The sequence below is a fragment of the Tupaia chinensis genome, unplaced genomic scaffold (genome assembly GCF_000334495.1).
Source record: "Tupaia chinensis unplaced genomic scaffold, TupChi_1.0 Scaffold000093_1, whole genome shotgun sequence".
NCBI lineage: Eukaryota > Metazoa > Chordata > Mammalia > Scandentia > Tupaiidae > Tupaia > Tupaia belangeri.
The window spans coordinates 5791120-5815944 of NW_006159555.1; the positions used below are offsets into that span (position 1 = coordinate 5791120).

Sequence of the window (24825 nt, forward strand, 5' to 3'; positions counted from 1 at the left end):
GCAGCAAGTGCAGGAGCAGCTGGTAAACAGTACAAGATCTCACAGGCTTCACGAGATGAATATACATCAACAGGATGTCTGAATCATCTTCCCCTCTCTTCCTTTGCTCTTCTCTAGTGAGGCTGCCAAATGGTCAGGGCTTCTAGACAGAGAGGTAGGGCTGAGAGGGAGAGGGTTTCAAATAAAAAAGAAATAACTCAGAAAAAAAAATACTTAAGTTTAGAAACACAGAAATCTAACTTTCTTCTTTTTCTTTTCTTTTCTTTCTTTCTTTCTTTTTTTTTTTAAGGTTTTTGCCATAGAGTACATGTACCCACCAGAGAGAAGACAGGGAGAGACAGTGAGAGGGAAAGTAAGAAATCACCACCCAGGCAGATGGCCATGGTGCAATACCTTCTCCATTTTCTTCCTGGGATTCTGGGAATGCACACACATGCATCTGGCATTAGTCTCAAATTGCCAGGTCTGGGACTCGAACCGTGGTTGATCATGTGGGAGTCCAGCTTCTCAATCACTATATCACCTGTTGTCCCTGTAACTTTATTTCTTTTACATATTCTTTTTACAAGGCTACACCCATAATGAGCTCTCCCTTTATTTATTTTCCAGTATTCTTCTGCCTTTTTCTTCCATAGAATCTAGAGAAATGTTATCATTGACAGTATCACTCTCGGTAGCAGTTTTACATGTTTGTTTATAAAGGAATAATGTCAGTCACTAGGACCCAGTAGCAATAAAAATGTATGGGTTCTATCATTACTTATCAAGTGTGAAATTGAAAGATTTAGTTAAATTCCTTATTTTGGAAAATATATTTTGCCACCCAGAATGTTCCACTTTATTTATATCTTGTCATTGCAAATATCAGAGTTGGAAGTTCTTACCTAGGAGAACACTGGCCTAATGTATGAGACTGAGATTTGAATGCTCATTAACTTTTGTTTCTTTCATGGTTGCATTAAAAACAAAATCTTCTATTTCTTTAATGGCTTCATTTTCCTACAAAAGGACCAAGTCCACACTGATACACTTGATAGAATAAATTATTTGAACACATTTCTAATAACATTCAAGACACTTAAATAGAAAGGACCAGTAGATAATGCCAAAGTGAGAAAAACAGGAATAATAAAAAGGTGGTTGCTGATACTGATGTTATATGATAGAAAGAGAAAAATAACTCAAATTATGCAGTACTTCTCAAGAGAAAGCAATTACATCCTATTATTTAAAGTAATGTCCCGAACGTCTGTGGAGTTGAGCACATAATTTACTCTGGGATATTGAAATGAATACTGTGATCTTTCAAGACAGAGAATACCATTGGATCATCAATGAGTTTTGTAAAAAAGCACATCTCTCAAGAAGGGACACAGTTTATACCACATGTTTATGTGCTTTGGTGAAAATAACAGATCTTTATGGGGATGTGTTAAGTAATCAGAAAATCCAGTAATAGAACATTCATTGGCAAAAATGAAAACATCATGGATAGAAAAGCAAGGGCGATTTTTATAACTGGGTTAACTTTCCCCACAAGGAAAAAATTCAAATGTGTACTTATCTAGTTTTCAGAATTTATTAAGAGTTTTGGAAAACTATGTCCATTAAGTGTACAAAAAAAAAAAAAAAGGAATGGAGCCGGTGAAAAAAACATAAATATGCAACTCACCTCTTTGAAACAAAATGTACAAATATGCTCATTAAAACTAACGCTGACTCCATCTCCTTGGGCACGACACAAATCATTACAGAGAAGAGATGGCCAGTTAGGTATTAGAGAAATAGGATGACCGATTGGGTTCCTGACTATAGAAAAATACTTCCAGGCTGAATCTTGACTAGATTTAAGATTTAAAATCTTTTGTATTCTGAAGTAAGAAATACTGGAAACATATCTTGGTGACTTGAGAGAAGCCTGGGACCTAAACATCATCTGTTTGCCAAGGAAAGAAGAAGCCTCTACAATAAATCCGTGGACTGAGGTGGCTGTAGGAGGGGTTCTCTGGGATCAAAGGTTAAGGTAGGGTTTCTGATGCAACATTTTATCAAGAATCGACTCCCGGGATAGGATGGGTTAGGAAGGGGAAGGAGTCACTGTGGCTGACCAACAAAGTCTCAAGCTAGGAAACTGCATTGGGTGCTGCCGGCCAAAGCTGTCTTGAAACAGGTGGGAATGGCCATTCCTTTTCAACTCAGCCACCGGGTACTTGAAAGGAAAGAGGAAGAGCAAGACTGCCTTTTACAGATCCGGTAGATTCTCATGGACCTAGCATTTCCACGTTATTTGCTTACTCTCCTTGCAATGGAACAGTAAGAGCTTCCTTGAGGCAGAATCTGGGCAGCGTATTCTCAAGCCTAATATGGAGACTTAAATAGAAAGTGGCCCTTTGAGAGTTTCTTGTGCCAAGTAGAAGACCTAAATATGTAAAGGAACCATGAAGGGTTGTTGTAGTGCATTGCCGATTTCTTACTTTACCAGAAGGCATTCCTATTTAATTAAAAAAATTCAACTCAACTCAAACTATTACAATGCAGTATACTCCCAGAGGCAAAAATCAAGACAATGATGCTTAAGAATCAAATGAAAGGTTTTTTTTTTATCATAATTTATATAACTGATCCTTCCCCCATTACCATCACTTTACCTCTGCCCTCAAATTGTTCTAATTAGTGTAAGTATTATTTAAAGCATTTTTTAAAGACACAGATTCTTGGCTATAATCTCTTTAGATTCTCATTCATGAGGGCAGTGATTCGTTCAGGGGTTCACATTTTTGTAACCTCGGCAATGCTGATGTGAGAAGGTGAAAGAGCCACACTTGGAGAAAAATATCCCTAAAGCTTCACTAAATCCTGCTACATACAAAGTCCTGTGATTCAGGGTCTGAAAAAAAGGACATTGTCTACAAATAGATTGAAATGAGCCTAAGGGGAACACTAAGGGTAAGGCAAAGAAAACAGCAGGAGAAAAGCACCAGAGGAAACGTGGGCTTCAGGGACAAATACGAGAAAACAAACCCTTTGCAGAGTGCACTGAGGTAGATGATCTTTGGATGAGGAGCAGAAACTTCTAAAATGCAAATGATGGGAGGAGTGGTGTTTTTAGCACATCAGGAAATGACATGTGCATAAAAAGACAAAAGAGGAATATTAGACTTCGGAGTAAGCAAGTGTCTAGCTGATTTAACGAGCCTCTGAATTTTCCACTTACAACTTAATCAGTCCAATGAATGTCTATTCAAACTTATGTTTTACTTAGTTTATAACCAAATTCTTATAAATCTCCTTTATATCGAAATGTAGAAAAGTACAGCCCTGGAACCAAGACGAAGTTTCAAAGACTACTTGTTACCCCTCTTTCAACGTCTTAAAAGATTTTATTCATTATTAGAAAGACAGTTCTGGATTATCAAGCACTAGATCTCTTCATTTATGCCCTGTGAATAACTCTGACACATTTATGTAGAGCACTGAATAATTTACTTAACTGAGACCACTTGGGATTGAGCAACACTCATATTTGAGATGCTTCAGAATTTTTATGGATTTTCTTATTTTAAACCAAGAAACAGTGACCAAAATGTATTAACAAAAAATGTAGATCATAAGTGTGTAAGATTTCTTTACATGTTGCATATTTAGCATGAATCTACATGCTTTTTATGTAATATTCTGTACAGAGACATTAAAAACTGCTTGAAAATATGCAGAATGTCCATTTTGAATAGAATGTATGTCTTGCTTTCAATCAATAATGTGAAAAAAAAGAAATTGCTTCATCAATCTCAAATGTGTTATTCATGTATAAGAATGAGTGGGGGAGGGTGTTAGGTGCTCAGGAACATGCTTAAGTTTGATATGATCTTGATTATTTTGTCAAGTCATAAAAACAATTAGGATTTTAACAAAAGAGATTTTTAACAATTGCTCATAATGGCAAGATTTTGAAGACATCATTTTTATGGAATATAGTTATGTACTTTGTTATCCAGACTTCATAAATTAAAAACAATTGTATGTGGAAATCATGGATCTTAAGTAGTGGGAGCTCTCTTGACTTACTGCCAGTTACTTGGTGCTGGGTTAACCTGGGTTAACAGTACCTCTACATTAGTCCCCATGAACTACACTGAATGATGTTCCAGGGGTACTGAAAGGTCTGTAATCAGTCACTCATTCCTATACTCATGTTCGACCAACAAGTCCTTTGATCAATAAGAATCAACAGTCTTTGCAAAGAACAATGTAGGGAGTCTGTGACAATACTCCTACCCATATTTGTACCATTATCTTTTCTTCTCCTCTTCATAAAAAAAGCCAGAAGTTTTTAGAGCAAGAAGAGTAGCAAAATGCATTATTAGTATGGCATTAAAATGTCATCAGCCAGTATATGGAGGTACACTGACTATAAAAATATAATATACAGAAAGAGAGTTCTTATGCTGTTACATTTTAAAGCATACTCTACTATATTCTCTCTCTGCGTGTTTGTATTTTTTTTTTTTTTTAGGGAGACTTTTCCTATAGAGTGCATGTGCTTGCTGGACAGACAGAGAGACAGAAAGCAAGAAATCACCACTCAGGGGGATGACCATGCCACAATCCCTTCTCCTCCAGTCTCCTCTCGGGATCTATGGCATGCACACACACCAGCATGAGTTTTAAGTCGCTGCGTTCAGGACTTGAACCATGGTTGACTACGTGGGAGTTCAGTGAGGTAACCATTACACTATTTTCTTACCCTACCTAAAGGCATTCTCATTCAATTAAGAAAAATTGGACTGTCCCAATAGAACATATCTGCCAGGGAGTTAACAATTTGCAACTTGTGAACAGAAGCAAAGACAATGGATCTGCAAAAATAAGTCTGAGAAGCATTCTAGGATTGGGGTGGAGGTAGTACAATGTGTAGGAAGTAACAAGAAAAAGACAAACAGAATAAAAGTGAGGTAACCATTACACTATCTTCTGGCCCTGTGTGTGTATATTTTGAGAAGAAATCACAACAGAATATCTCTAAACCGTGTAGTCGGGAATTGTATGGTTCTCCGGTTTTTGAGCTGGAAGAATTTGTAGTCATCTAATTTCAATTTCCTCACTTATGAAATTAGAAAATAGACTCAGAAGGCTTGATATCTGTAGATTACTTATTTTGCACCAGGTACTTTGTTAACTATGATATATATATATTCTTTTATATATTTTTTTTTTCTTTTAAAATCATCATCCAAACAACCCTAAAAGAATTGTTGTTTGCATATGAGAGTTATTTTCTGCATTTCTCAGATGAACAGGGGAGTCTTGCTAAAAGATAGGCACTTATTAGCTGCAGAGATTAAAATCCCTCTGTCTTATCCCCAAACTCACTTTTTTTTCTGCCTTATGTCAGATTGCATAACGAGGCCAATAAAGATTTTAATTGAATTGAGGGGAGGCAGACAAGGTAGTGATTCATTTATGCTAGCTTTAATTAAAAAGAGTTCTAGTGATAAACCCAATGACTTCAGGGGCCATGCAGGAAACCTAAATATGTGAAGGAGTAATGGTTATGGGAGTGCATTGTAGATTTCTTACCCTACCTAAAGGCATTCTCATTCAATTAAGAAAAATTGGACTGTCCCAACAGAACATATCTGCCAGGGAGTTAACAATTTGCAACTTGTGAACAGAAGCAAAGACAATGGATCTGCAAAAATAAGTCTGAGAAGCATTCTAGGATTGAGGTGGAGGTATTACAATGTGTAGGAAGTAACAAGAAAAAGACAAACAGAATAAAAGTCAGGGGACTGGCTGGTATTAACTATATCAAACAACTATCTACTTTTCAAACACAGGGAGGGCAGAGTGGGCAGTGAAGGTGAAGGGAGAGTTAAAAAAAAGAAAAGAAAAAATGGTTCTCAAATGCTAGGTTATGTATTTGTATTTTATCAAAACAAGAAAAGGGACATGCTAAGAGATCTTCCAAGGATTTCTCTACCATGTACTAGGTATACTCTTTGTATAACAAGTCTTCATAAAATCCTGTGTAATTTAAAGACTGGTTAAATGAAATTTGTTGAAGATAAGTAACCTTCCCAATGTCCTAAGTAGCAAGGAGAGGAGTCAAAATTCCACTTTTGCCTATCTGATTCCAAAATGAATCACACTACACTATATCACATAGTTTTCTATAGGACATGCTACTCTAAGTACTTTTCGCAAGTTAGTTAATTGTTTCATCATAAGAGACCTACATAATAAGGACTATAAATAGCATCATTCACTTTTAACACGTAAGAAAACTAAAGCTCTAAGGTCTATGTAACATTTTCAAGGTTAAGCACATAGAAAGGGTGAAAATAGAATTTTAGTCTATCAAATTGATCCAGTGGTGCTTTTATTTTTTTCAACTTTATGAAGGTATATTCACAAATAAAAAATTGTATGTATTTGTGACTATAGCACGATGCTTTGATATAGATATGAAGTGATTAAATCAAGCTAATTAACATATCTCTCATTTCACATAACTTTTTTTTTAGGGCAAGAAGAACTTTGGAGATCTACTCTATAAAGAGTTTTCAAGTATACAGCTCATTATTATTAACTATAGTCACTGTGCTGTTCAAGAGATTCCAGAACTTCCTCGTTCTCTCTTCCCTTGGCCAACATCTTCTTATCCTCATCCCACCCTCCTCTCACTACCCCTCCCCCTGAGAAAAATAGAAAAACTCAGTAATCATGCTTCTGGGCCTATATCCAAAAAGACATGAAATCATTATGTCAAAGAGATAGTTACACTTCCATACTCATTACAGTATTAATCAAAATAGTCAAAATATGGAATCAACCTAACCATCAATAGAGGAATGAAGAAAATGGTATATGTATATGTGGTATGTGTGAATGTGAGTATGTATAGGAATACCCTCAAGCCTTAAAAGAAGAAGAAAATCCTTTCATTTGCAACAACATAAACCTGGAGAACATTATACTAGGTGCAATAAGCCAGTCACAAAAAGACAATACATCATGGTCTCATTTATATTTGGATTTTAAGAAAGTAGACTCAATGGTGCTCCTACCCGGGAAATATTTTGATCAATTAAAATAAAATGTTAAAAGGAAAAAAAAAAAGTCTTTCAGGTCCTTAGTTTTTATTTAACGTACATATGACTTTGGTAGATCAGTTCAACAGGTAAGCAGAATCATGAGTCCAAATCTCTGCTTTCAAACCTTGAAAGACTCCTGTGTTCATTCTAGATTGCATTTAAAGTCTTACACTCCAATCCCCATCAATTATTTCAAAAACCACAGGAAAATTTGGGCAAATTTGGTGGGGCAAATTACATCTATCAAATAATTTCAAGTGAAGTCTTACTTGAAAACAGAAAGATGAGAAGGGGAATCTTAGGCAATCAGCATGACCCTGTTTTTTCCTGAACTCCACTGCTTGTTGCCTGCATCTGGAGTTACGTGGTTACTAGTTATTCTGTACATAATGTCAAGTGTTTTCCCTCAATAATCTCTATGTGAATTAAGGTACAAAACAGGCATATATATTTCCTAAAACCTTCCTTTTTTTTTTCTATCTTGCTTCCTTCTTTCTTTCACAAGTTTTAGTTGATAAACTTTTAAAAAAGTAAATAAGTTTTAGTAATTTCATTTAAGAAATACATTTAATTTGAGAAGAGCGCCTTTAGGATGCTCTATTTCCATTTATCTGATACAAATCTCAAAATCAAAGCTCCAGAAACAACAGTAGAAATTTGCCATTAACTAGAGACAGTAACTTTGCTTTTAACGAAAATGCTAAATTGCTACTTTCACCAAAATGAATCCATATAAAACAACTTTAGTTAGTTAGAAGGACGAGGAACACTTTCTTTTTAAAAGGACCATACATTATTTTCATTTGCTTTAAATGACACAGAAATTAAGAAGATCCTATCATTAAAAAGACAAACAATTGTGAGAAATGAAATATGATACCAACAAGAATTTATGCAGATGTCTTTTCAAGCCTAGAAAATTGGATATTACTCAAATAGAAAAGAAAGGGGGAAAGAAAACAGCTTAGTTTTTATGAAAGAATGTAAACCTGAGAACAAAATGCTTGGCATATCTAGAATTAACAGTAAGTTTACAAAGCTAAAACTAATGTCTTCTATGTTGCCCTTTTTTTTTAAATGGGGGAAGAGTGCAGGTAAGTTTCTAAGTTGATACATAAATTTTATTAAAATATTCTTAGAATTAAAACATGGTAAAAAAACATTCTAAAAACTTGAAAAATACAGAAAGAACTAGTATTCTGAACATATGATGAACTCTTAAAAATAAAGTAAGGCAGGGTCAACGGGTGGTGTGGTGGTAAAGGATGCTGGACTCCCAAATGACCAGCCACAGTTCAAGTCCAGGACCCGGCAGCTTGTTTTCTTACTCTCTTTCTCTCCCCCCCCCCCCCCCCGACCTTTCTCTTGCATGCACTCGTGCACTCTTGCTTTAGCTCTTTCCTTCTCTGGTCAAAATAAACAAACAAACAAACAAACAAAGTTAAATAAAATAATTCTTTAAAAATGTATTTTAAAATCAGAAAAAGATTCATAAACAAAAAGAAAAATGAGCATTAATAAAAAGGCAATTATCTGAAAAGATAATCAGATTGATCAATAAATTGTTTTTTTTAAAAAAGTAAACTATCACTAGTAGTAGGAAAAGTAAAATTAAAACACAAAACATTCTATTCTGTATCATCAAGAAAAATCTCAAAGGATGATATCAATAAATGGCCAAATAGGTAGCAACAGGGGTCATACAATGTTGTTTGAAATGTAAACTGGAAAAATAAAACCAAAAAAAAACCCAAAAAACTCATTACAGACAAAACTAGCAAGATCTATTAAAACTTTCCATAGCTAGACAAACTCTTAAAAGTCTGTAGGAGAAACATTTATTCATTTATTTTTTTTGAGAGGTTTTTGCTATAGGGTGTGTGTGCTCGCCAGACAGACAGAGAGAGACAGAAAGCGAGAAATCACCCCCCCAGGGGGGATGGCCACGCCGCAATCCCTTCTCCTCTGTACTCCTCTCAGGATCTTGGGCACGCACGCACATGCGCCCGGCTTGAGTTTTAAGCCACCAGGTCCAGGATGCGAACGGAGGTCGACTACGTGGGAGTCCAGTGACATAGCCATTACGCTAACTGCTGGTCCCTAGGAGAAACATTTTCAAAAGTAGCATTGAAATGGTCATTTCAATTAAAGTTGAAATCAAAAAGTCCATTAACAGAAAGATGGGTCAATTTTGTTTTCACAAAATGAAAAAGTAAGCTTTAGGAAAAAAACAAATGAACTAAAGCTACCTGCATCACCAAAAGTGCTATATAAAATTGCAGTTTTAAAATTCTTGCTTAAGAATTACATACAGCATGATTTCAATGATAGAAATTTAAATTATGTGAGTTAATGTTACTTATCATTTAGAATGACATGTTCTTGTAGTAAAACTTTCAAGGTGTGCATGAAAATAATAATAACCAAATTAGTAGTTGCTTCTAAATGAAAATAAGTGAATGATCCAGGATGAATACATAGGAGGACAAAAATTGTTTTCAATTCATTTAAATCTTCTGAGTATAGCAACACTCAATAGAGTATTCCCCATATATTTCTGGACTTTAAGAATATTCATAGTAACACAATGGCAATGAAATCATTGAGTAAGTGACATCTCTAAAAATATCCCAGTATAGAGATAAATACAAAAACAAGGCTAGGGGCTGGCCCTTAATGTTTAATAACTTAAACATTAAGAGTCCTTCATGTTTAATATTTTAATATTTTAAACATTGAAGATAAGCCCATGAACTCATGGTTAAGATGGCTAGATCCCACATGGTCAACAGTGTGTTTTGAGTCCCAGACCAGGAGGTTTGAGAAACATGCTGGGTGCTTGTGTATATGTTCCCCAAATCCTAAAACAGGTGGAGAAAGGCAGGAGAGGCATGGTAGGATGTTTTCTCACTTTCCCTCTTTCTATCTCTTTCTGTCTCTCTCCAGTGAGCATGTACATCCTTTGGCAAATTAAAAAAAAGAGAGAGAGAATAAAAAGTTTAATAAAGTAATAGAATATCCAAAGTAGTCCCACCTTTCTCTTAGAATTTAACATAAGAAGACCAGAAACTGGGACCAGCAGTTAGCATAATGACTATGTCACTGGACTCCCATGCAGTCGACTGCGGTTTGCATCCCGGACCTGGTGGCTTAAAACTCACGCCGGGCGCGTATGCATGTGTGCCCAAGATCCCAAGAGGAGGGAATCAGCAGTTAGCGTAATGGCTATGTCGCTGGACTCCCACGTAGTCGACTGCGGTTCGTGTCCCGGACCCGGTGGCTTAAAACTCATGCTGGGCACGTGTGTGTGCGTGCCCAAGATCCTGAGAGGAGAATGGAGGATAAGGGATTGCGGCGTGACCTTCCCCCCTGGGGGGTGATTTCTCGCTTTCTGTCTCTCTGTCTTTCTGGCAAGCGCACATGCCCTATAGCAAAAAAAAACTTTAAAAAAAAAAAAAGAAGACCAGAAACTACCATAGAAAAATGGGCAAGATACATAATCTGATCATTCACAGAATTATAAATAATTTTATATCTATCAAACTCTTCTTAAAATATTTTCTACTTACATGAACTATGTAGTCATGCACCATTCCATTACAGAGACATTCTGAGACATATCTCAATAGGCAATTTTATTTGTTGTGAAGATCAGGGAGTGTACTTACACAAACCTATACGGTATAACTCCTACAGACCTAGGCTATATGGCATAGCTTATTGTTCTTGGGCTACAAATCTGTACAGAACATTAACATACTGCTTATGCAGGAAACTGTACTACAGTCATAAGTAATTGTGTACATAAATGTATCTTAACATGGAAAAGGTACAGTACAAATACTAATAAAAGATTTTTAAAATGTTACATCTGGATAGGGTCATTACTGTTAACGGAACTTGTAGGACTAGTAGAAGTTGCTCTGAGTGAGTCAGTGAGTGTGTGGTCAAAAATATGAAGGCCTAGAACAAAACTATGCACTAGACTATAAAGACTGTACCCTTAGGCCATGCTGAATTTATTTTTTTAATCTTTAATAATAAATTTACTGTATTTATTTCTTCATAAATTTTTAACTTTTCCATAACTTTTTGACTCTTTTGAAATAACACTGAACTTACAACACAAATATGATGTATAATTTTACAGATATTTGCTTTCTTCATATCTTTATTCTGTTTTTTTTTTCATTTTACAATTTTTTAACTTACATTTTAAATGTTTTTGTTACAAACTAAAATACGAAACACATATAAGTTTAGGCCCACACAGCATCAGGATCAATAATATCATTGTCTTCCACCTTCACATCTTGTTCCACTGGAAAGGCGATGATGAACAAACAACGTGACATTAAATCAAGACCCAGAAATAAATGATGCATGAGATGTGGAGGCTGCTGCTAGTGTAACACATCATACTGGTTTACACTAATATAAAATGCTATTGGATCCTTGGAAATGTCATTATGCATTTTTCCATAGGAAAACAGAAAAGTATATCATGACTCTTCAGATGACCCAAGATATTGGGTCAACCCCATGGCAGTGGTTAAGAGAGCCAGATCTTGTGGCTGACCATGGTTCACATCCATTACCTAATTTCTTCAATAGATTGTAGAATCATTCAGGAGTGTGTTGTTAAGCTTCCACATAGTTGAGTATTTGCTCCCAGTGTGAGTTTTAAGCTACTGGGTCCAGGACTTAAATCACGGTTGTCTATGCAGGAGTCCAGCAACACGTAACCAGTATGCAATCTTTTGGTCCTGGTTTGTGCTAGTATTTAAGAGTGGATGTTGCTGTACTCCCATATAATCGATCACAGTGGGAGTCTTGGACCTGGTGACTTAAACTCATGCCAGGAATGTGTGCATGCCTTCCCATGATCCCAAGAGGAGAACAGAGGGGTGATTTCTCACTTTCTACCACTCTGTCTCTCTAGTGAGCAGATGCACTCTAAAGCAAAAATCTCTCTTAAAAAAAAAAAAGTAGAGGGACCAGCAGATGCCATAGTGGTTACATCACTAGACTCCCACACAGCCTATAGCAGTTCAAGTCCTGGATCAGGCTTAAAACTCATGCTGGGTGCATGTGCATGTGTGCCCAAGATCCTGAGAGGAGAATGGAGAAGAAGGGATTGTGGTGTGGCCATCCCACCCTGGGGGATGATTTCTCGCTTCCTGTCTCTCTGTCTCTCTCTGTGTGTCTCTGGCTAGTGTATGTGCCCTATAACAAAAATCTGTCCTAAATAAAAAGGAGTGGATATGTTGACGTCCATCTTCACTGTAATCTAGTTGATTTGGTCCTCCTTGAGAAATCCCTTGTGTCATTTTCTTTAGGTCTTTTTTCTTGGATAGGGAAGATTTCCTAAAGAAGGCTCCCCTATTTTCCTGTCTGGATAGAATTTGGCTGCCATGGTTCTGCCAGGGATTTGAATGGGAGGAGAGAGTCCGTCAGGGTGAGGTGTTTTATAGTTAGTGTACTTCCCATCCCTCAGTTTGGTGTTCCTAGACTATGTGTACTAGTGGCCTCATGCCTGAACACTTCTGTTTTATCTCTTAGAGAATAAACCTCTCTTCTTTTGCCACAGGAAGTAGAGAACCGCTTGCAGAATTTGAAGTCTAAATGAAGTAATACAGAGGCAATACAATAATATAACTGTTCAAAAGAAACTTTAAACCAATTTTGTGTTTTAAGTCATAGTTTTAATCTCTTTCATCAGAATTACTGGGGTGGGGGCAAATCCCAATTTTTAGAAAGAAGTTTTGGGATAGAAATCGAAGAGCTTCTTGCCTTTCTTTACTCTCCTGTTAGCAGAAAAGAAAGATCACAAAATCTTAATTGCCTACTTTCTAGCATTAAAACTATCTTAATTGTGGACCCAATACAGTTGCATAAGTAGGAGGGTATAAACGCCCAGTAGCTGAGGTCACATGAGAGGCCTGGGTTCAGATCTTTTCCAGCTAAACAGGTCAAGCATGATTGCTCATGCTTGCCATACTGTCTAACTGGGAAGCTGAGGTAAGAGGATTATGAAGTATATAATGTGGCAAGATCCTGTCAAAAAAACCCCCGTCTTTTTCCCTCACTACCTTTCATGCTTTCACGATCATTCTCTATCTAAAAAAATCGCTTCAATTATAACTACCACTTTCTGTTTTTCCCTTTTTCTTTTTCTTCTTTTCTTTTTCTTTTCAAATTATTTTTACCAGAGGCAGGTGCACTTGCTGGAAAGAGACAGGCAGAAAAGAAAGGCAAGAAACTCCCAGAGGGCATGATAATGCCATACTTCTCCCTTTAGTTCTCTCTTCTTTCAGAATTTTGGGCATGCATTCATATGTGCCCAGTGTGCTTTTCAAGTCAACCAAGTCTGGGACTTGAAGAGCTTAATCACCCATGTGAGATCCAATTGTCTTAACCACCAGACCATGGGTTGGTTTGGGAGTTCTGTGTTTTTAATCACTCTTACTCTCTTATTGTATCACTAAATGTGATATTTTCCAATGAGGAGTCCACATAAATCAATAAAATCAATTTGATGATGTTTAAAATAGAAAGCAATGTCACCAAAGTAAGACAAAGAAAGAAATAGCTAAATAGTATATTTTCCAAGTCTCTTAAGAAAAACATGCATTATCTGTGACAACCAGATGGCGTAATGGTTATATGATTAGACGTCTAGGTAGTCAACAATAGTTTGAGTCCTAGATCTGTTGGCTTAAAACTCATACTGGGTGCATGTACATCCAAAAGGAAAATGGAGAAGGGACTGTAGTTTGACCATCCCCCCTGGGGGGTGATTTCCTGCTCTCTGTCTGACTGGTGAGTGCACATGCTCTATAGCAAAAATCTCTCAAAAATAAAAAGTAAAGAAAAAACATGCATTTTCTATTTTTTAAAAGACAAATTCCAGTTCACTACTTCTAATTTGTCCATGTTTTTACAACTGGCTTATAGAGAAATATATGTATTTTATACATCAGCAATTAGCTTAATAAATTTAATGTGTATGTATGTGAGTGTGTACATGCTACTAGATGTGAAAAGAAAATATATGGGGGGGTTAAGGTTTTACACTTTATATTCCTGAAGACATACTCCATACAGTGAGTGCGAAGCATGACAGACGTATTTGTAATACATAATATAACCTAATATGTACTTAGACAGATCTCCAGCTGTCTAATTCTCAATTTGCACTCACTGAACCTACTTTTTTTTTCCTTTTACTGCAAACTAATTAAGAGAGACTTGTCCTTTTCAGTGAATTATCTGCAATAGCTACTTTAAACGTTTCTGGTACATTAGCAAATGATCACATACAGTAGTCTGTACAGATTTCAAGGGAACTACAAGAAGGATACACATGAAATGGTGTGTTAAATAGTTTCCTAAAATGCCCACATAATGAACTGCACAAAGCTGGTTGGTCTTCTTATTGGTATAGATTTTCAGTTTTCCAGGTGGTGGAAAGTCTTCTCAGGAGAAGTACAAGTAGTGAACAATAATTATTAGAAAACAGAAGTTATTGTTATTTCCTCTTTTGGTGAATTATTCTGTCAGCTAAAGCTTTTCTGACCTCGAGACTTTCACAACCATTTCACCTAACTATCTCAAAGCTCCAATATATAAAGTCAAAATGAATGCCCTCTAAGAATTCAATATTCTTCAAGAGGAAATGAGGAATATCCACTTACTTTCAAAAAAAAAAGAAGAAGAAAATTGGTTCACATTAATCAAATTTTACTAGGAATATACATCTTTCACAGAGATATGGAAAGATAAAATTTCACAAAACTTTTCTGTGCTATGCTAAAAGGGTTATTGGTGAGGTTATAAGGTTTAAAATGTTAAAGTCGCCAAAGAGTGTGTCTTTATAATGAGGTGAGCCTCCTTCTGATTTCATAAAGTGCTTTTTCATTCCTTTCCCTCCCATAGTGCTGAGACAGCTACCGTTTTAATTGTGACTTTTGGATTCTTTTTTTTTTTTAACATTTTATTTAACTTTATTTATTTATTTAAATTTGATGAGAGAGAGAAAGACTGAGAGAGAGAGAGAGAGAAGGCAAGCCATCAGGTCCAGGATTCAAGCTATGGTCAGCCATGTGGGAGTCCAGCACCCTTAACCACCATGCCACCTGCTGGCCTCGACTTTTGGATTCTTAAAATCAGGACAGAAGCAAACTAACTTTACCTGTGTTTTGCATAGTTGTTACATTTAATAATTCTAATAGCTGTTAAGGTAAATTTCTTATCCTCATTTTACAGATGAGGAAACTGAGTTTCAGTGTGGTGAAATATATTGACCAATATCATATAACTAATAAGGAGGAAAGTCAGGAATTAAATCCAGATTTATCCCTGTTTACTTTTCTGTATCATCTCCTCTCTGGGAATTTAAAATGGGATGCATAAAACATTTTCAATTGGAACAACACATCTAGAATACGAAGGTGTCCACATTAAGTGACCAGAAATTATAAAACTCTGTTCTTATGCCTAAGACTAAAAGCTATTTTGGACAATAAAAGAATAATTCTCTCTAAAGACAGATTTTGGCAAGGAAAAATGCAGTCGAAAATGCTTGCATTACAAAAATAGAAACACATGTAATCTCAGATGAACTGTCTTTGTTTTCCATAGTTCTATGCAAATGCAAATATGCAAAAGAACAAATCCTTGAAAGAGAAAAAATGTACACATTGGCAATTGGTTGTCTTCCTGCTTCTCTTAATTGATGAGCATTTTCTCTGTTAGAACTCAAGACTGCTCAGATTGGTTGGCATTAGTCCTCATGAAATATCATCTAATGCTGTCTTTTGGAGACCATGGTGCTCTGTCACACATTTTGGCTAACATCCTAGGCTGCTGATCTGACACTCAGTGCCCAGAATGCTGTTGCTGAGCCAAGTACACCACCTCCTGAGTTCTTCCCCATCCAATGTGTGGTATCTCTGCCAATGCATTTTCTTGATGACTAGACCCCTCCTACCTGGGCATGACAACGAGCCAAGCATATCAGCAAAGGGCCGATTTTTATGAATCTAGTGACACATACTACAGATAAACTGAATCACTGATGAGCAGAACCAATGTCAGCACATGAATGTTTAAATCTATTACAATGGCAAATAGTTGTTTGATGAGAGATTATGACTGTTCAGTAGTTCATTGTAGGCACTTCATGGTAACAATCAAAGAAAAGTAAGAGGAATTGGGGCAAAAGATGTAAAATAATTAAACAATTTTCTTTTGTTAGTTTACACAGAGAGCAACAGCTTTACACATGCAGAGAAAATACAATGATATTATTGAACCATCATACTTTCAACAAATAATCATCATCATCATGGATACTCTCCCAAGATTAGAGCTGCATATAGAAAATTACAAGGAAATCTAGATTCGCAAAATAGATGAATGGAGGAAGAGGAGATAATTCGAGGTAAACTCATTAAGTCCCTTTAAAATAAATGATCCATTTTATATGTGACATCTTACCAGGCTTACTAGCACCATTTATTTTTACCTATATCTTAGATAAGTTATCAACTCTTAATCAAGGTCTTTTCTCCTCCTAACTAGATTCCTATCTCTTCATCCTACTCCAATTTATTATTCATACCAAAACCAGAGGAATCTAATAGTATCACTATTTTATGTGCATCACTACCCTGTCTTAATGCATGTAGCTCCTCCTGCTTCCTCCACTGCTGTAACAAAATGTAGGTCCAAATTTTTTTGAGGAGGGAAGGTTTTGGCATAGGGCACATATGCTCATTAGAGAGAGGCAGAAACAGTGTGAGAGGGAAAGTGAGAAATCACCCCCTGGGGGATGGCCATACAGCAATCCTTTCTTTTCCATTCTGTTCCTGGGATTTGGGGTATGTGCACACATGCACCTGGCAGCATGAATTTTAAGCTGCCAGGTCTGTGAATCCAACCCCAGTGGGCCTACTGGGAGTCTAGCACCTTAATTTCGATGGTATCTGCTGGCCTCCCAAATTATTTTTTAAAAACTTGCCAGAGAGTAGATGTACTTACCAAAGAGAAGAGAGAGAGAGAGATAAAAAAGCACCTCTCATTGGGGCAGAATCCCATCAGAATCCCCCTTCTTTGGGAACCAGCAGTTAGCGTAATGGCTATGTCGCTGGACTCCCACGTAGTCGACCATGGTTCGCGTCCCGGACCCGGTGGCTTAAAACTCATGCTGGGTGCGTGTGCGTGCGTGCCCAAGATCCCGAGAGGAGAATGGAGGAGAAGGGATTGCGGCGTGACCATCCCCCCTGGGGGGTGATTTCTCGCTTTCTAGCTCTATGTCTCTCTCTGTCTGTCTGGCGAGCGCATGCGTCCTATAGTGAAAAAAAAAAAAACCTCTCAAAAAAAAAAAAAAAAAAAGAATCCCCTTCTTTCATTTCTTCAACCTGTTAGGATTTTGGGCACTCATGAATATATGCCTCACATATTTTCTGCAAGTTTTTGGGCCAGTATTCAAACTATTATTGGTCATGTGGTATCCAACTTTCTATGCAAAGAGCTTAACCACTGGGGTATGGGGTCAATCAATCCTGTGTGCCTAAATTCTTTAACCTAAACATTATGACTTCAATGGGAAATTATAACAAAAAGTCTCACCTCCCTTGCTAACACAAGCCATGTGCTCTACCAATGAGCATGCACTGTCTGATAATGTTGCCTATAGCCAGATGTACATATTTAAATTTAAACTAGATAAAAATAAAATGAAAGGGGGCAGATGGTACAGTGGTAAAACATGATGCTTTATTAGGTAGCCACACATGGGAAAGTTCCCAGTTCAAGTTCAGAGACCTGAATGAGTTTGCTGTGCATGATCTGGGACTGATTGAAGGCTGATGTAAACAGGAAGCCAGAGTATTTTGATTTGGATCACAGTTGGGAGTGCTATCCCTCTATCTCTGTCTATCTCTGTCTCACTCATGAAGGAAATAAATAATAAACCTTAAAAAAGAAAACTAAGGACTCAGTTTTTCTACTGTTCTAGGGTTAAGTTCTCATCATCTACTTGTGAATTGAGGCTACTGTGCTGGACAGAGATGACAGACTGTTCATCGTTGTGTAATGTTCCATTGCCTATCGCTATGGTATACCTGCCTGAAATCCCATGGCACAAAGTGGTGTGCAGATTCTGGCACACCCTATTCCCACCAAATGCAAATGGTCTGGTTTCCTGTCTATCCTTGCACATTCCCATGCTGAAACCCCATACAACCTTCAAGGTGTAGATGACATTTCATCTTGCCTATCCTCCACTCCCCACTTATCTATTCCAATTAGAAAAGACCTTCACTTCTTCTGAGCCCTTTTTGAGTTTGGTTTATATTATTCACACATTAACTCTCATACTGCTGCTTTAAAGAAATCTATGTAAAAAGGTTATTTTCTTATTAACTTAGAGGTAGGAGGTAGGAGAGAGCTATTTAGTTCTTTTTTTTTTTTTCTTTTTTCTTTCTCTGAAAGCTTTGGGCATTATAGATATTTAATACAGTTTTTATTGGAAAATTATAATTATTTTAAATTTTCTTTTATCTTTGTAATTGTTTGCAACTGTAAGAAGACAATGTATTGTCAATTTTTTTTTTTCACTTATAAGGAGAAAACTTAGAATCAGAGTAGGAGTTGATACTCAAAGTCTATAGTATGGCACCAGCTCATCAGAGTGAATGCTGGCCTTAGCACTAGAGCTGGGTCCAAAGGCTCCTACTTCATGTTCTTAAACCTTGGGAAAACCCAAGGGGTTCTACAAAGAACCAAAAAGGTATCAGAAGAAGGGCTGTTGGGGGTTGCAGCTACTTTTCTATCAGAATGGCAGTGTTTCAATATTTCATCCGAGTATAGCTCTTCCTGTGCTTACTAAACAGCTCTGTTGATGTAACTGTCCCAGGGTCAGAAAAGTACTAATATTTGCCATAAATCAAGTTTGAAACAACTTTCTGGGAATATAACCACAGTGTGACATGACATCCCCACCTTCTAAGACACTGAAGCTAACTCTTTTCAATTGCTAAATACCATGTGATCTTTATACCACTGATATAATGTCACATTTGTGTGCAGATTACAACATTCCAGAAAACTACTCCCTCAGATGTTGTATATGGGGTAATTGATGCTTCAGGCCTAAAAATCTTAATAAGCTGACACTTTTATTTTCAGAATTGCCTGCAAGGGGTGCAATTCTAAAAAATTACATTTCAACCTGGTTGATTGGCTAATAAAATGAAAGTAGTTTGCATCAAATAAACAAGTAAAGAATATGGCATGCTTTGCACAGCTTTTAACATAAATGGGTAAAATCACTTCATTTCTTTCAATAAAAACATCTTACACCTAAAATAGAATGCCTGATGCTTATACAGAAATGGCATATTTTTTTATAAAAAAAAGAAAAAAATGATAGCTCATTGTTACCAGCACTTAAGAAGTTACTAACTTTTTTGTAAGTCACCAGCAACAGTAGTGCAAAACTAACAGCCGATAAAGTATTGGTTCTAATCCAGCTTTAAATAACGTTCAGTTTATAACTGAATAAACATAAATTCCTTATTCTGGAGTTAAGTTAAAACAATAAACATAGCTGATTTGTAAAATTGTCTATAAACTAGTGCTAGTTTTATTGTTAATAATTTTTTTTTCATTTAAAAAGGAAGCTATTAAGTACATGGGAAGTATTCAGATATCTGTTTCCTATTCCCTGATAACACAGATCTTACTCTTTTTTAAATAAATAATTATTTATTTTATTTTACTTATTATTTTTGTTTTGTTACAGAACATAAGTGTTTACCAGAGAAAGATACAAAGAAAGAGAGTGAAGGAAAATGAGAAAATAAACCACCAGGTCTGGGACTTAAACTGCAGTCAGCCACTGGGATTCCAGCACTTTAACCACTATGCCAACTGCTGCCTTCAACACAAGTTTTACTATAATTTACTCACTGCATTAATAAGTAAAGTTGATTTTCTGTCTCACCAAAAAAAAAAAAAATCAGAAATCTCAAGGGAATGAGGAATTACTTCAGACTAGCCAGTTACAGAAAATAGAAGGAACTGAAGTAGGAGTGACATCAACAAGACAGAAGTATAGCAGTTTTCTACTGTCATCTACCCTACAGCACACTTACTGTTTTTTTTCTTTTTTCTTTTCTTTTTTTTGGAGAAGTTTTTTTTTTTTTTTTTTTTTGCAATAGGCAATATGCCCTTGCTAGAAAGAGAGAGGTATGCACTTGCCAGAAAGAGAGAGACAGAGAGACAGAGAAACAGAAAGCGAGAAATCACCTCCCGGAGGGAGGGATGGACACACTGCAATCCCTTCTCCTCCATTCTCCTCTCAGGATCTTGGGCATGCACAGACATGCGCCTGGCATGAGTTTAAGCCACTGGGTTGGGAACTTGAACCACGGCCGACCACATGGGAGTCAAGCGACACAGCCATTATGCCAATTGCTAGTCCCTAGTGCACCTGTTCTGACAATTACCCACACATCATAGTACCTTTTGGAGGTAAGGAGAAGATGACAGCTTCTTCAAATGCAAAGATAGCAATACAAGACTTAAGGAACGCACAAAAATCAAGAAAACAGGACACTGTCAAAGGAACACATTAATTTTCCAGCAACTGACCACAAACAAATGGAGATCTACGAATTGCTTTACAATGGACTGAAAATATTTTTAGGGAAGCTTAGTGAGCTACATGAGAATACAGACAATTCAACATCAGGAAAACAATGCATGAACAAAATAACACGTTCAATAAAGAGAAACATTTAAGAAAAAGAAACACAAATTTTAAAACTGAAGAACAAACTGAGTAAATTTTTAAATGCAACAAATAGTTAGTGTGTTCGTTTGCCACCGGGCATGTACACTCACCAGAGAAAGAGAGTGACAGAGCGAGGGAAAGTAAGAAATCACCTTCCAGGGGTGGGTGGGGGGCATGCTCTAATCCCTTCTCCTTCATTGTCCTCTCAGTATTTGGGGTATATACTCACATGCTCCTACTGTGATTTTCAAGACACTGGACTGGAACTTTAACCATAGTCAACCATATGGGAGTCCAGCTCTTTACCCACCACACTCCATGCTAGTCCCAAATGTAATAACTTTAAGGGCAGACTTGATAAAGCAGAAGAACAGATTTGGCAATCAATGACAGCACATTTGGACTTATCTATATGTAGAATAAAAAAGGAAGGAAGAAAAGAAAAATTTAAAAGTGTACAGGATTTATGGACACAGTAAATAAAAGTAATACATGGGTAATGAGCATGTTAGCAGGAAAAGAGAGAAAGACAGGTTGTAAGATTAGTTAAGGAAATAATGGCTGAAAGTATCCCATATCTGAAAAGGGATATAGACCTTCATATAAACAGAGTTCAAAATTTCCCAAGAAAACCAAAGGAGGACTTCACTGAATCATTTTTAAATTAATTAATTAAATAATTGTCAAAAATCAAGGACAAAGGATAATTTGGAAAGCAGCAATAGAAAAGAAATTTGTCATACAGGAGATAGTCATTAGCTTATCAGCAGATTGCCAGCAGAAACCTTGTAGACCAAGATAAATAAATGATATATTTGAAATCCTGAAAGAATGAAGCTTCCTGAGCCAGTCAGTGGTGTCATAGTTCCATGTATAGGGCTGACTACGTGGTTCAAGTCCTGGACATGCTGGCTTGGAAAATACACTGAGTATGTGTGTCCTAAACCCTGAGAGAATAGAAGAGAAGGGACTGTGGCATGACCCTTCTCTTAGGAGGTGCTTTTTTTACTTTCTCCTTCTCTCTTTCTCTGGCAAGAGAAGTGTCCAATAGCAAATACATAAATATAAGAAAGAGAGAGAGAGAGAGAAAGAAAAAAAAGAAAGAAAGGAAGGAAGAAAGAAAGGAAGGCTACCCCCAAAAACTTATGAGGAAAGCTATCCTTCAGAAATTTAGATGGATAAATATTTTCATAGACAAGCTAAATTTGAGTTACTCAATATTAGACTGCTGGGCAAAAGGGAATTCAAATATGAAAAAGATTGCTAATTACTAACATGAAATCATAGGAAAAATAAAACTCACAAATAAAGGTAAGTATTTAGGGAAATTCAGAATACTGTAATATTGTAATGGTGGTATGTAAATCATTTATAATTCTAGAATAAAATTTAAGACAAAAGTATTTAAAAATAATTACAGGGCCAGCAGATGAAAGTTGGCTGGATCCCACAAGGCCGACTGTACAGTTCAAGTCTTAGACCGAGTGGCTTGAAAAACAAACTGCATATATGTTCATGCATATCTAAAAACTGGAAAGAGAAATGGAGGAAAATGATTGTGATATTACCATCTGCTAAGGGGGAGTGTTTTCTCCCTTTCCTTCTTTCTTGCTCTGGTGATTGCATGCGTCTTCCAACAAAATTTAAAATACGTACATACATACAAATAGGTAGGGGCTGGCCCTGTAGTACAGTGGTTAAGCATTGTACAGAGAAAGCTGGATACCACATGGTCAACTACAGTTTAGATCCTGGCCCCAGCAGCTTATGAAAACAAACCAGGCACATGTGGGTACATGCCCAGGATCCTGATAGGATGGATAAATGGAGGGGAAAAAGGACTGCAGTGTAACCAGGCCTCTCTGAGGTGGAGCTGGGTGGGTGTGTGCTTTTGTGCATGCATGTACTCACCAACATTAAAAATAACTATAGCTGAAATAATTTTATTAGGTATACAATATGTAGAAAGATACAACTATCAACATAAAATACTGGAGTGGGATTAAAAATGTAGAACTTTTGTGTTATCAAAGTTATTATTACCAGTTTAAAATAGACTGTGAAAACTATAATTTTTTTTTTGTTAAGTCCTATGGTAACTATAGGTAGTCAGGAAAGTCATGATGCATTTTTACAAGAAAAACATAAAAAAAAATACATCATGACTTCCCTGACAACCTAATATTAAGATTTTATTGATAGGAACCCAAAATTAGAGGCCAATGTCTCTGGTAAATATAGATAAAAATCTCTTATCAAAATACTACCAAACAAAATCAACAGTAAATTAGAAGGGGCACATACCACAATCAGATGGAATTCATCCTTGGGATACAAGAAGAGTTCAACCTATGCAAATCCACAAAAGTGATACATTACAAAATGAAAACTAAAAATTTCTTTCTGATTATATAATTTAAATAGTGCAAAAAGAAAGTTCACAAAATTCAACATCCTTTTATGATGAAAGTTTTCAACATACAGATATGAAAAAATGTACCTCAACAGAATGAAAGCCACATTTGATAAACTCAGGATGAATGTAATCACGTGTAAAAAGCTGAAAGCATTTCCTCTAAGAACTGGAACATGACAAAGGTGCCTACTTTTGTCACTTCCACTCAGCATGGTCCTCTAAATTCTAGCAAGAGCAATGAAGCAAGAAAAAGAATTAAATACCTCCCACATTGGAAAGGAAAAAGTGAAACCTTCCACGTTTTCACACAGAATCCGATATATAGAAAACTCTTCAGATTCAACCAAAATATTTTTAGAACTAATAAATGAATTGTGTAAAGTTGCAGGAAAAAAATCTCAACATTTTGAAATCTGTTATGTTTCTATACACTAACAAACAATTATCTGAAAAAAGAGACAATTATATGTATGATATACAAAAAAAAAGAGAAATTCCTCATGGCTCCTGAGAACTAGTGATTTCAGGGTAAAAGAGAAATGAAGACCTCATACTGATAATTCAACCTCCAGCCCACAAGCTTGAGTGACGGGTCTAAGGGAACTATAGCCAAACATCCAAATACTATTAGGGTTAACATATTCCTCAATATCTACTAAATCTGCTGCATGAAGTGATCACAACGGAATGGCAAAGATCCCAGATCACCTCTTTCTGCTCGCTCCTGAATGTTCAGATTGAACTTCAAGAATTAGGAAGAAACACACCATCCATCAGATGACTAGAAATCACTGCAGGGCCACAAGAACTATGGGAAAGCAGGAAAATACCTCTTCTCCAAGGGAAAAGAATAACTCCTCTTTGTCTACAGACAGTTCAGTGAAAATCATGTAAAAATGTCTGATAAAGAATTTACAACATCATAATGGCAAAGCTAACAGAGATGGAAGAGAAGAGAGACAATGAACTGCAGAAGAAAAAGGAGAAAGCAGCTGACGAGTTCCAGGAGGTGAAGAAATTCTTGCAAGATCCAGAAGAAGAATTACACACTTTACAAAAGAATCAAATGGAATTGTTAGAGACCAAGGCTATAATACAGGAAGTCAAAATCTCCCTTAAAATTATTAAAAGCAGACTAGATCATACAGAAAATAGAATCTCAGACATAGAAGAGAAAATTGCTTGCCAAGAAAAATTCACCACAGAGACATAAAATGGCCCCAAAAAGTGAGACTACTATATGATAAATACTAGATACCATCAAACATCCCAACATCTGGATAATTGGTATCCCAGAAGGTGAAAGGACTCATAAGGGCATTGGTAATCTATTCCATGAAATCCTGAAAGAAAACCTTCCAAATCTAGAAAGGCACTCAAAGATCCAGTCCCCCAAAATACAAAGGACCCCAAATATAATCAACCCAAGTAGATCTTCTCCAAGACACATTATAGCCAGATTGACCAAAACCACAAAGACAAGATACTAAGATTGGCAAGAGAAAAACGGC

General features: G+C 36.4%; 1 protein-coding gene across 2 annotated transcripts in view; it reads right to left on the reverse strand.

The window, feature by feature from the left end:
* The window catches only part of LINGO2 (leucine rich repeat and Ig domain containing 2), a 1055580-nt gene that overhangs the window by 618633 nt on the left and 412122 nt on the right, over positions 1-24825 (reverse strand). The window contains exon 1 of one of the 2 annotated variants that reach the window (XM_006143087.1): positions 23203-23249. The exons of the other annotated variant lie outside the window; for it this stretch is intronic. The gene's annotated coding sequence lies outside the window, so the exon portion shown is untranslated. Of the gene's footprint in view, positions 1-23202; positions 23250-24825 lie in introns of those variants that run through there. 2 annotated transcript variants of the gene reach the window in all.